Source organism: Cyprinodon tularosa, unplaced genomic scaffold (assembly GCF_016077235.1).
Source record: "Cyprinodon tularosa strain WSP-4 unplaced genomic scaffold, ASM1607723v1 ctg30, whole genome shotgun sequence".
Classification (NCBI taxonomy): domain Eukaryota; kingdom Metazoa; phylum Chordata; class Actinopteri; order Cyprinodontiformes; family Cyprinodontidae; genus Cyprinodon; species Cyprinodon tularosa.
Genome location: NW_024039008.1, coordinates 6,462,584 through 6,475,606, shown reverse-complemented (window position 1 = coordinate 6,475,606; position 13,023 = coordinate 6,462,584). Strand labels below are relative to the sequence as shown.

General features: G+C 36.3%; 1 protein-coding gene across 3 annotated transcripts in view; it reads left to right on the top strand.

Annotated features, from left to right (window-relative positions):
- The window catches only part of pde4ba (phosphodiesterase 4B, cAMP-specific a), a 300,381-nt gene that overhangs the window by 192,789 nt on the left and 94,569 nt on the right, over window positions 1-13,023 (top strand). The window lies entirely within an intron of this gene.

Below are 13,023 nucleotides of genomic sequence, written 5' to 3'. Positions count from 1 at the left end.
ATGGACTAGTTTCTCAGCATCACCCCTGGACAGGATATTTCTAATTTTTGCAATGTTCCTCAGATGAAAGAAGGAAATTCTAGAAACCTCTTTGATATGGGATTTAAATGACAGGTCCTGATCAAAAATAACACCAAGATTTTTTACTTTATTATCTGAAATCAGTTTAATCCCATCCAAATGAAGTGACTGGCTAATCAGTTTCTTTTTCAGAGACTCTGGTCCAAAGACTATAACTTCTGTTTTGTCTGCATTCAGAAGCAGAAAGTTAAGAGTCATCCAGGTTTTTATGTCTTCAAGACATGCCTGTAATCTATGTAATGGGTTAGCTTCATCTGGATTTATAGACAGATATAGCTGGGTATCATCAGCATAACAGTGGAAATTAATCCCATGCTGTCTAATAATTCTACCAATTGGGAGCATGTATAAAGTAAAGAGAATTGGTCCTAGCACTGATCCCTGTGGTACTCCACAGGTAACCTTTGAGCGTGTTGAAGATCTATCATTAACATGAACAAACTGAATTCGATCAGATAGATAAGATTTAAACCAGTCTAGTGCTGTTCCTTTAATTCCAACAAAATATTCAAGTCTTTCTAAAAGAATATTATGGTCAACTGTATCAAATGCAGCACTAAGATCCAACAGGACGAGCACAGATACAAGTCCATTATCTGAGGCCATGAGAATATCATTAGTGACTTTCACCAGAGCTGTTTCAGTGCTATGATGAGCTCTAAAGCCAGACTGAAACTCTTCAAAAAGTTCATTATGGTGGAAGTGATCGCAAACTTGTTTGGCAACTACTTTCTCAAGAATTTTGGATAAGAAAGGAAGATTGGATATAGGTCTATAATTGACCAAGTCATCTGGGTCAAGAGACGGTTTCTTAAGCAGAGGTTTAATTACAGCAATCTTAAAAGCTTTAGGTACATATCCCTGTAACAGAGATAGATTAATCACATCTAAAATGGAGGAGGAGATCAAAGGGAATACCTCCTTAAATAACCTGGTTGGAACTGGATCTAACATACAAGTTGAAGGCTTAGATGAAGACAATAATTTTGCTAATTCAGAGAGTTCAACTGGATCAAAGCAGTCTAAACCCGGTTCAGATTCCATGACTACCTCAGGTACAATCGCGGATAGAGGAGTGCTTATGATCTTATTTTTAATAAGATCAATCTTATTTATAAAGAATCCCATAAAATCATTGCTGCTAAGAGCAGGTGGAATGGACGGTTCAACAGAGCTATGGCTCTGGGTGAGTTTGGCAACTGTATTAAAAAGAAATCTAGGATTATTCTTATTCTCCTCTATTAATGAGGAGAAGTATGCTGCTCTTGCTTTACAAAGGGTCCTCTTATACAGCAGTAAACCATTTTTCCAGACTAGGAAGGACTCTCGCAGGCCTGTGGAGCGATATTTTCTCTCCAGTTTCCTAGCATTTTGCTTCAAAGTACGCAGCTCTGCATTAAACCAAGGAGCAAGCTTTCTATTTTTAACGGTTTTCATTTTCAAAGGAGCTGCGTTGTCTAAGGCAATACGCAGAGAACTAGCAACCCCCTCAACAAAATCATCAACCTGTGAAGGGGAATAAGCTAAGCTTTTGCACTCTGCAGCACTGCTCAGTGACACAGAGCAGAGAGAAAGTGAAGCAGATTCTTTAAAATTTATAACTGCACTATCTGATAAAGATCTACTAAAATTGAACCTTCTTTTGGGGGAGGAGAACTCTGTTAAAGTAATCCTGAAGGTTATTAGAAAGTGGTCAGAGAGGACAGGGTTGTGAGGAAATACTGTTATTTCTTCACATTCTATGCCGTATGTCAGCACAAGATCCAAAGTATGAAGATGAGAATGCGTGGGACTATTCACATTTTGAAAAAAGCCAATAGTGTCTAAGATAGCATTAAAGGCTGCTCTTAAGCTATCGCCTTCAATGTCAGCATGGATGTTAAAATCTCCCACTATGATGACCCTGTCAGTATTTAATACCAAATCAGAAAGGAACTCTGAAAACTCATCTAAAAATTCAGAGTAAGGACCTGGTGGACGATACAAAGTTACAAAAAGAAGAGGTTTTCTTGCCTTGAAATTTGGATCAGGGAAATTAAGGGTTAAATGTTCAAAAGAGTTGTAGGAATTAATTGTTTTGGGAGTAATCAGTAAGTCAGACTCGAAGATTGTTGCTACTCCTCCTCCTCGCCCAGAACTTCTGGGGATGTGAAAATTTAAATAGCTTGAAGGAGTTGCCTCATTTATGCTCACATAATCCTCTTGCTGCAGCCAGGTTTCTGTAAGGCAAAACAAGTCAATGTGATTATCACAAATCAAGTCATTAACTAGTAGACTTTTAGAGGAAAGCGATCTTATGTTAAACAGACCGCATTTAATTGTTTTAACTTTTTCCCCAATTGGAGTTATTTTGATTTTAATTAGATTATCATGATTTACTCCTTTGGGAATCTTTGCTAATTTATTAGATTTTGGTCGTGGGCAAGACACTGTCTGGATGGAGTAAAGAGTGGGTAACAGTAGAGAAGCTGCAGAGATGTGTGTTAAACTACAACTCTGCTTCCTGGTCTGCACCCTGGGTGGTCAAATGACAACATATTCTCATTATCATTTCGTATGAAATCGTACGAAAAGTTATGCACAGTATTTCGTACGTTTTTGATGTTTTTCCTCGAAAAAACATATCAGTGCACATGCGCAACATATTCTCATTATCAGATCGTATGAAATCGTACGAAAAGTTATGCACAGTATTTCGTACGTTTTTGACGTTTTTCCTCGAAAAAACATATCAGTGCGCATGCGCAGCCAGACAGACGAAAAAAGCAGATCCGTGGACGAACGTAAAACTGGGACGGACAGTGCAATAATTACTTCATAATGTCTCTCACTAGCTTGCTTGTTGTTTTGTATCTTAGGGTTAGGGTTAATTGAATGTTAAATTCTATGTTATTGAACGGTGCGTAAGATGCGCATTCGCAAAGATATCTTGACTCGAGGCAAGACATAAAAATACGACGAAAAATACGTCAAAAACATACAAAATACTGTGCATAACTTTTCGTACGATTTCATACGAACTAATAATGAGAATACACTGCAAATGAACATAAAGAAAGAAATCTTAAAAAATATGGCAATCATATGTTCATATGTTCCAGGAAGTAACTTCTCTGCTGAACCATTCAGAAGAAAAGAACCTTGCAACAGAAAGCAACGAGATTTTCAAAATTAGCTCCTTAAATCTGTTTATAAACCATCATTATCAAGTTGAATGCTGGTGTAGTTTGTGACACTACTGCCTTTGGTGTTCATATGTTTAATCACAGTCTTAAGCCTTTCTATATTGAACATTTATAAGTTTTACCTAATTTCTATCTGTTTTTTATAGAAATTGATATTAGATACCCCGTTAATAAAAAAAAAATTAATAAAATATATACACATATATACACACTCTTCTGTATAAATATATGTACGTATATCTATGCATAGGAGCGGTGTAACTACAGCATGCTGCTTTTCGCGCATGCAGTGTAACTGCTGCTTTTCGCGCATGCGGTGTAACTGTTACACCGCGCATGCGGTGTAACACTAACTCTTGCTTAACTAACTTGCTTAACGTGACCTGGAACTAAGAGCCCCTTTCCATGATTGTCTGTCCTTTTTTATGACTAGAAATATTTCTAGATATCCATATCTGTCTTGTCATGTATCCATGTGGAAAGTTTAGTAATTTAGCTGCCAGTTTGCAGCAGTACGTGGGGGAGGGGCGTAGAACCTTTGTTTTTTCTAGCGTTATTGCCTCAAAAAGTTTCAGATTTGATTAAATTGTTTATCAAACAGATAAGAGTATTTTTTTCTATCATTTTTTATTATTAGTTTTCTTTGTCAGGTATATAAACTTTGGTGTATAAACGTGGTTGTGCTGCATGAAACAGCACGTACCCCATCACTTAGAGTAGGGGTCTCCAACGTCTTCCAGGCCAAGGACCCCCAAACTCATGGTTAGATGGAGCGGGGACGCCCTAATTATATATATTGTTTGAAAAATAGTTATAGTTATCAAACTGGTCCTATAGTCACTCTCTTACAGATGGAGTAAAGTAACGAAAGTAATTTCCCCCTGGGATTCTGATTCTGATTCCTCAATGATGAAATGGATGAGTCGATGCAATCAACTGGTATTCCTTAGATAGAAAACTTTGAATCAATTTGACTTTATGATCTGGTGAACTGTAAAGTGCCTTCAGATGACGTGTTGTGAATTGGCGCTATATAAATAAACTGAATTGAATTGATGGGACAGGTGTTGTGAATGAAACGGTGCCCAGCTTGAAAGAGCTCCTGTGTGTCGCTGAATGTGCGCATTGATAACTGAAAGACATCTTCTGCCTCCATTTATCTGTTTACTACAGTGTGTGAATTTATTTTAATGTGTATTTAAAGACATTTCAATTAGTGGACAAAATTGCAGGGGGAAATATAAAAAAAGTCTAATCAACCAGAGCTTTTGCGACCCACATGCTGTACCTCCATGGGCCCCCAAGGGGTCACGGACCCCCTGTTGAAGACCTCTGACTTAGAGAATTGTTGTTCCCAAGCTCTTAGTGTCCCTGTTTCGAGACTGCATTATTTGATATGCTCCCTTTGTCCTAATTATCAGACGAGTTTAATGAGAAAGCTTATTATATTTATGCATTCTATTATATTATGTATTATGCATCTTTATTATTAAACTGTCAATGCTGTGTACTCTGAGGGATAAATCAGTCTTGTTTATCACTGACAGCATGACCACATATATATAAAACAGAGCTAATAAATCAACTTTTTGTCCCAAAGTATGAAATGGCCTTTAGAAATGATATACAGGTGCTGGTCATAAAATTAGAATATCATGAAAAAGTAGATTGATTTCAGTAATTCCATTTAAAAAGTGAAACTTGTATATTATATTCATACATTACATACAAACTCATATATTTCAGATGTTTATTTTGTTTAATTTTGATGATTACAAATGACAACAAATGAAAATCTCAAATTCATCATATCAGAAAATTAGAATATTACTGAAGACCAATAAAAACAAAGGATTTATAGAAATGTTGGCCAACTGAAAAGTATGAACATGAAAAGTATGAGCATGTACAGCACTCAGTATTTAGTTGGGCCTCCTTTGGCCTGTATTTCTGCAGCAATGCGGCGTGGCATGGAGTCGATCAGTCTGTGGCACTGCTCAGGTGTTATGATAGCCCAGGTTGCTCTAATAGTGGCTTTTAGCTCTTCTGAATTGTTGGGTCTGGTGTATTGCATCTTCTTCTTCACAATACCCCATAGATTTTCTATGGGGTTAAGGTCAGGAGAGTTTGCTGGCCAATTAAGAACAGGGATACCATGGTCCTTCAACCAGGTACTGGTAGCTTTGGCACTGTGTGCAGGTGCCAAGTCCTGTTGGAAAATGAAATCTGCATCTCCAAAAAGTTGGTCAGCTGCAGGAAGCATGAAGTGCTCTAAAACTTCCTGGTATGTGGCTGCGTTGACCCTGGACCTCAGAAAACACAATGGACCAACACCAGCAGATGACATGGCACCCCAAACCATCACTGACTGTGGAAACTTTACACTGGACTTCAAGCAACGTGGATGAAGTGCCTCTCTTCTTTTCCTCCAGACTCTGGGACCTTGATTTCCAAAGGAAATGCAAAATTTACTTTCATCAGAGAACATGACTTTGGACCACTCACCAGCAGTCCAGTCCTGTTTCTCTTTAGACGCTTCTGACGCTGTCTGTGGTTCAAGAGTGGCTTGACACAAGGAATGCGACAGCAGAAACCCATGTCTTTCATACGTCTGTGTGTGGTGGTTCTTGAAGCACTCACTCCAGCTGCAGTCCACTCTTTGTGAATCTCCCCCACATTTTTGAATGGGTTTTGTTTCACAATCCTCTCCAGGGTGCGGTTATCTCTCTTGCTTGTACACTTTTTTCGACCACATCTTTTCCTTCCCTTCGCCTCTCTATTAATGTGCTTGGACACTGAGCTCTGTGAACAGCCAGCCTCTTTAGCGATGACCTTTTGTGTCTTGCCCTCCTTGTGCAAGGTGTCGATGGTCGTCTTTTGGACAACTGTCAAGTCAGCAGTCTTCCCCATGATTGTGTAGCCTATAGAACTAGACTGAAAGACCATTTAAAGGCTTTTGCAGATGGTTTGAGTTAATTAGCTGATTAGAGTGTGGCACCAGGGGCCATCAATTTTGAACCTTTTCACAATATTCTAATTTTCTGATATGATGAATTTGAGATTTTCATTTGTTGTCATTTGTAATCATCAAAATTAAACAAAATAAACATCTGAAATATATGAGTTTGTATGTAATGTATGAATATAATATACAAGTTTCACTTTTTAAATGGAATTACTGAAATCAATCTACTTTTTCATGATATTCTAATTTTATGACCAGCACCTGTATTTAGCCTTTCTAAATGGTCTCCCTATTAGGCGTTGGCTTAACATAGCATTTAAATGTCCACAAACATGACCTAAAAGTTGCTCACATGAGAATAATAAAATTTGGTTCAGAATGTTGTTTTCCTGAGAAAATCTGATGACCCTTAAATAGTAACATTTGCAGTTCAGTTTATTGTAGAAATGTTTCATGTTTTAAACTGATTAGAAGTGTGTTTATTCAAAACATAATGACATGCTTTTCTATAAACATGTTTATTAAATAAATCATGGCACATTTTGTTTTAGTAGTCATGAGCTGAAAAAAGCTTTTTAAGGGGAATTTATTGCTTTTCTTTATTGGTGAAAAAAACACCTATTTGAAATTAAAATGCAAGGGGGAAAAAAGTGTTTGTAAAGCAATCATACTAAATAAACTGTTTCACATTTGTCATGTTACAATGTCAAGCTGAAACATATTGATCTGAGGGTGAAAGGGAAAAGTTTGAAATTCAGATGTGAATGGAGTCCATCTGTAACCTCAGCATGAGTCCAGCTCCTCTGCGAAGAAATTAGAGCTTTATTAGAAAACTGCCATGCAGAAACAGGATCACTAAAAGCAGGAGGGATGCCACACCAGGCGGAAAGAGAGTTATGGAGAATCTTAAAGTTGGTCAAACAACATCCACATCAAATTTGTAGCGCCACATAGAGAGGGAGCTGTTCAAAATCATTCAGGATTAAAAAATAATGGTGCACCTATGAACCGAAAAACATATGACTGCAAGCCTGTACTTTAATTATTGGTAACTCTGGAGGAGGACCTTTGTTTATAGATGTTGGAGATTGGCCTGTTTTTTCAGTGTAGTCCTGTTTCTCTTACTGTGACTGGCTGGATGTGCTCTCTTTATCCTCTGACATGGGAGCTGGCTCGGAGCTCGTCTGCCTGGCTGTGTGTTTCCTGGACGGGGACGCCTTTTACAGCTGCTTTTTGTATCTCAGCTTCTGTCTCCTTGAACCCCAGTCGGCCTCGACAGATTTCCGCTCACACTGAGTCTGGTTCTGCTGGAGGTTTCTTCCTGTTAAAAGGGAGTTTTTCCACTCCACTGTCGCTACAAGCATGCTTACAGTAGTGTCAGGGATTGCATTCGAGTCAATGAGTCAATGCAATCAACTGGTTTTCTTTAGATAGAAAACTTTGAATCAATTTGACTGAATTATCTGGTGAACTGTAAAGGGCCTTTAGATGACATGTGTTGTGAACTGGCGCTATAGAAATAAACTGAATTGAATACTTTATGAAAGAGTGCCAAGACTGAATGAAAGCAAGACTCTGTGACGAGCTGAGTGACACTATCATGCAAGAAGAATGTGGGGGAAAAAAAGGGTTTCCAAAATGTGAAACTGGTAAAAAACAGTTTTTTATAGTACTTATGTTTGTCTTGTTTTGCCATCTCCTTTTATGCATTGTTTCTCACAGAGCAGTGAGCAGTGGTGGGCAGAGAATCGAAAACTGAACTCAAGTAATATTTGGTAGTATTTGGTAAAGAAAGGATACTCAGGTACTGAGTAACATCTGATATTTAAATTTATGTAATAAAGAGAGACCAAAATGTAAGGTTATTTTAAAGACTAGTAATAATTCAAACAAATGAGTTTAAGCTACATTAGCAATTATAAGGTTCACCAGACATAAATTAAGCTTGTGTGCAAATACAAGAAAAGTAATTTTGACATAAACATGAACTGTGTGTCTTTTGCAACAAGCTTGATGGTTATTTAGAACAGTTATGATCGTTAGTTGCCAAATATTTTACTCAAATAAGAATGTTTTTAAAAAACTCTTAAAAGTATATTTAATTATATATATATATATATATATATATATATATATATATATATATATATATATATATATACTACATTTTTTTAAACTTAAGTATAACTGAGTAAACGACTCTGAAACAGTGCTCTCCCTCTAATAGCTTATTCTAATACTTCAAAGAAAACATTTTTTTCATCATAATTCAGTGATGAGAAGTTTTCACCTAGACCTGTAGTACAGCGTAGCCTGTTAAAAGCTGGAATTTTGACATGCATGCGCTTGTTTATCTGTTCATTAAATGTTGAGATCTTCTTGACTCCTCAATCAAGATTTTATTCTCTAAAAATAAGACACTTTTTGTGTATTATTAGCAGCAGGAAAAAGATAATGTAGTTTCTAGTTGTTGTTTAAGATTCATCAGGAAGGCTTTTTGTTACGTATCCTTCTGTAAAGTTTGAGCCAAACAATAATGCAAAGTTTTTCTTATTTTGTTTTCTGGAAAAAGGCAAGACTAAACAAATGTGAGATGATTGAATGTTACTTGGGCTGCTCTGGTTTCAGAATATGTTGTCTGTACATGTGATAATAATGCAAAGCGCTGGATTCACCTGAGGGCAGAACAGTCAACTATTCATTGCACAACAGCCAAGATGGAAGAAAGTGTCAGTGAGTCTTTATTGCCATTAATTTGAAATCCCATCCTATGTTTTTCACTTTTAGGTCTCTTTAACCAAGGAACCCAAGAAAGTATAGCCTTCAAACAGTCGAAGGCCGCAGCTGTGTGGTTGGTCCATCTGTGGCTCTTGTCCAGTGATAAAACTTACTCAGAACCAGGCGGAAACACCATTTTCTTAAAGGCAGGCTCTGTGTCTGCACCTTGAAGCTTTCTCTCTCCAGTTCATTTTCCTGAAAAGAGATCACTCTCAACAAACTCTTTAAATAACACTTCATAACTTATAAGTATTAAATAACCAGGAGACCTGACAACAGATTTTGATAGAATTTGTAATCTTATTCAGATCAGAGAAGTTGCTTAGAGTTACAGAAGGCAGCCCCTCACCAACTGGGCTCAATTCTTGGGAAGTGGCCACGATTAACAGTTAAAGAAGCATTTTATACATCTCCAGTCTGCCACACCATTACATCATACACGTTTGTAGATGAGGAGACATCCATGGCTCCAGCCTTATCAAAATATTACACTTTGTTCTTAGCTGAAGGACACCGCTCTCTTTCCATTCCCAAATCTTTGCAACGTACAGAATGAAGATTATAACTGTATATAGCCGGACTGAGGAACTGTCCTATTTAGATAAAGTACTGGGGAAAACATCAGTTCTGACACGCAACAGGCAGCTAATATTCAGGTGTAATAAACTCATCAATGATAATCATCAATCATCATCAATGATAATTATCCTAACAATAAAAAAATGGGTTCCGTTAAATGTTAAATTTAGAAGAAAAACTATTTAAACTAGGAACAGTGGGACAATGAAACCTGATGTCACTTTTGTACTATTTTTGTTTATTTCCAACTGCCAAATAAAAAAGAAAAACGGCTGCAAAATAGTAAATCAGGCATAACATTTCTTCATTGCTTGGTTAGAATAAAGAAGCTTGTCTTTTAGAGACGGACACCATGATTCTGGACACTGATATTAAAGCTTTGACTGATAAAATATCAGCAGAATCATCTATACTTTTATAACTATTACTCTTAATAGTACCGTGTTGTGTGGAATATTAGAAAACACTTCAAATACACAGATAACAATGGTCAAGAAAAAATAGGTATAGAGGTGGGTAGTAACTAGTTACATTTAATTGAGTAACCTTTAGAGAAAAATACTTTTAGGAGTAATGTTACTCTACTATGCTTATTATTTTTACTTTAATAATATTCTTGTGAAAGTTTCCCTACTCTTGGGTAAAAATTCTGATTCTGAGATCAGGTAAATATAAAATAAATATTAGATATTGTACAGTAGCTGGAGATTTTTTTTTTATCCTATACTAACATTAAAATGATGTGTCTATTGTCTACTGTAAGGATTATTTTTACAGGTTTATGTTGAAGCAGTATATTTAAAAAAAAAAAGTTTCATCTGTTTGTATTTATTTTGTAATCATGTTATTTATTTTTATTTTGATACTATTTTATACTTAAAATGCATATATTGTTGCATAATCCTCTCTTATTACATACTTTTACACAATAAATCGGATGTTAGGAGCCAAAATTGACTCAGCATTTGAGTAGCCATTTTACCAAGTACCATTAATTATTAGGTGAGTTATTTCTCCCAGGCCTACTTTTTACTTTCACTTGAGTAAAAAAAAAATTTTATGTTGTACTTCTCTTACTTGAGTAACATTTTTGGGTATGCTACCAAAAACTGGTATGAGGATAACTGTCTGAATTATCACTAACCAGCCGGTTATATAAACTTTAAAGGTAAACATAAAAAAAAAAGAATAAAATGATAAATTAGAACAGAGGTCTTCAGCAGGGGTTCCACGACCCTTAGGGGGTCTGCAGAGGTACTGCATGGGGGTCGGAAGTTTTGGTTAATTAGACTTTTAATCCCCCCTTCAATTTTTCCACTAATTGAAATGTCTTTAAATCCACATTAACATGAATTCAACACACTGTAGTAAACAGATAAATGAAGTCAGAAGATGTCTTTCTGTCATCAATGCAGATCTGTGTTTCTGAGTAAAAATAAGTCAAATATCTGACAAAAGAGTGGAAATTAGAAGATTATATAAAAAATGTTTTGTTATTTTTGTTCCAATAAGTTTAATAGTAAGAACAGAAACATAGACTCTAGATTTTCTAGTTCTTCAAAAAGTCAGAGAAAGAATATCAAGATTTGACGCATAAAATATCTAAAAACATGACTTATATTTTTAGATAGTCTTTAACATAAATTACAAATGAACCAGAGAAAAGAGGTCAAACAGGTATAGGATAGCTGTAACCTAAACCTTTTTTTTCAATATTCCCCCTGCAATAATTTCCACTAATTGGAATATCTTCAAATACACATTAACATGAATTTAACAGACTGTAGTAAACAAATAAATGGAGGCAGAAAATGTCTTTCAGTCATCAATGCTCACATTCAGTGACACACAGGAGCTCTTTCAAGCTGGGCACCGTTTCATTCACAACACCTGTCCCATCAACCAGGAATAAAAAATACTTTAATAAGGGCAAAATTAGTTCCATTACATTACTCCATCTGTAATAGAAAGACTATAGAACCAGTGTGATATAACACAATTTCATACATTATATAAAATTAGGGGGTCCCCGCTCCATCTCGCCAACAGTTTGGGGGTCCTTAGCCTGGAAAACGTTGAAGACCCCTGAATTAGAAGATGGGAAACTTGTTACAGCAGCGACGCTGCTGACATCCCTCCATCTCCATTATTGTAGCATCTGCCACTCTTAGATGACATTGTTATGATCATGTTGGCTTTAGAGCTGCTGGATAGAAATAATGGAGTGGAGTACTTTTATCAACTTCTTTATTTCAGTAATGTTGGATGCAGGACCATATGATGCGATTCTCTTCTTTCTGCTGATGTCAGACTGATTTCCGATACCAATATCAGATCAGGACATCTCTAGATGCTGTGTTCACGGCACATTTTGTAGAAAATGTTTACTAGGATTTGTTATCTTTTTTCATGGTGCCTTAATGCTCTCCTGTAAATCTCTGGGCTCGTTCATAAAGCAGACAAGTTGAATCTGTTTTTTATATAAATCTAGAGAAGAACTGGTTATACTGGATTTTACTGCGGCCAATCAGATTAAAATGTTGCTTCGTACTTATTACCTCGGCCAAGTACGTAACTTGAATAGTTATGGAAAGATTTTAATGTCAGTTTGACCAAAGGTAAAGGTAACAATCAGGTAACATCACCAAAATTTTGGTGATGATCCGGATCACCATCTGGAGTCTGTAAATACAGGTATTAATTTAAAGTGGAAGTCAAAATATGTCTGGGGGAAAATAGCTACTTGGTGAAGGGCTGCGCTCTCAGAGTGCTTTTCAAATTTTTTTTATTTTTAAGATTATTGAGTTATTTGTTTGGTCTAGCTTACTTCCTGTTTTTCTTGCTGTGATTACTGAGGTCCAGTCCAGACTTTCATTCTGAACCCAATCAGTTCACTGTTTAACATAATGCCAGCCACTCTGTGACCTGAAAAATAAATGACGACTAGATCTAGAGCTGCAGAGGAATGACTCTGTGTATTTTTTTTGTGTGCAAAAGTTTAAAAAGGTCCAAGTTCTTGTTCATTTTGTGTTTGATGTGTAAGATCACATTTCTGCTGACCTGAGTTTACTAGACAAAAGGAAAAATTAGGACAGAACAGAGAGAGTGGAGGAAAGAAGATGCAAGGAAGCTCCAAACTGGATATTAACAAAGTTATAAATTCATAGATGCAGTGTTTGGAAAGTATTTGAGAAAATCCAAGACCAAAAAAGTATCCGTATTATATTGCCATCAACTCCTCCCTCATTCCTCCACTCTGTCTTCTTTCTCTATAAGTCCCTTCATGGAATAAACGCAATCAATTTCTTGAACTTTAACTTGCTCTTCATGGAATGCTCCATGCCAAGTCATTTTATGGAAATGTGGCTTTGTGATTGTATTTAATGATATAATAAAATATGTAATAATTAGGTAAGAGTGTCTGAATGGAGCTTA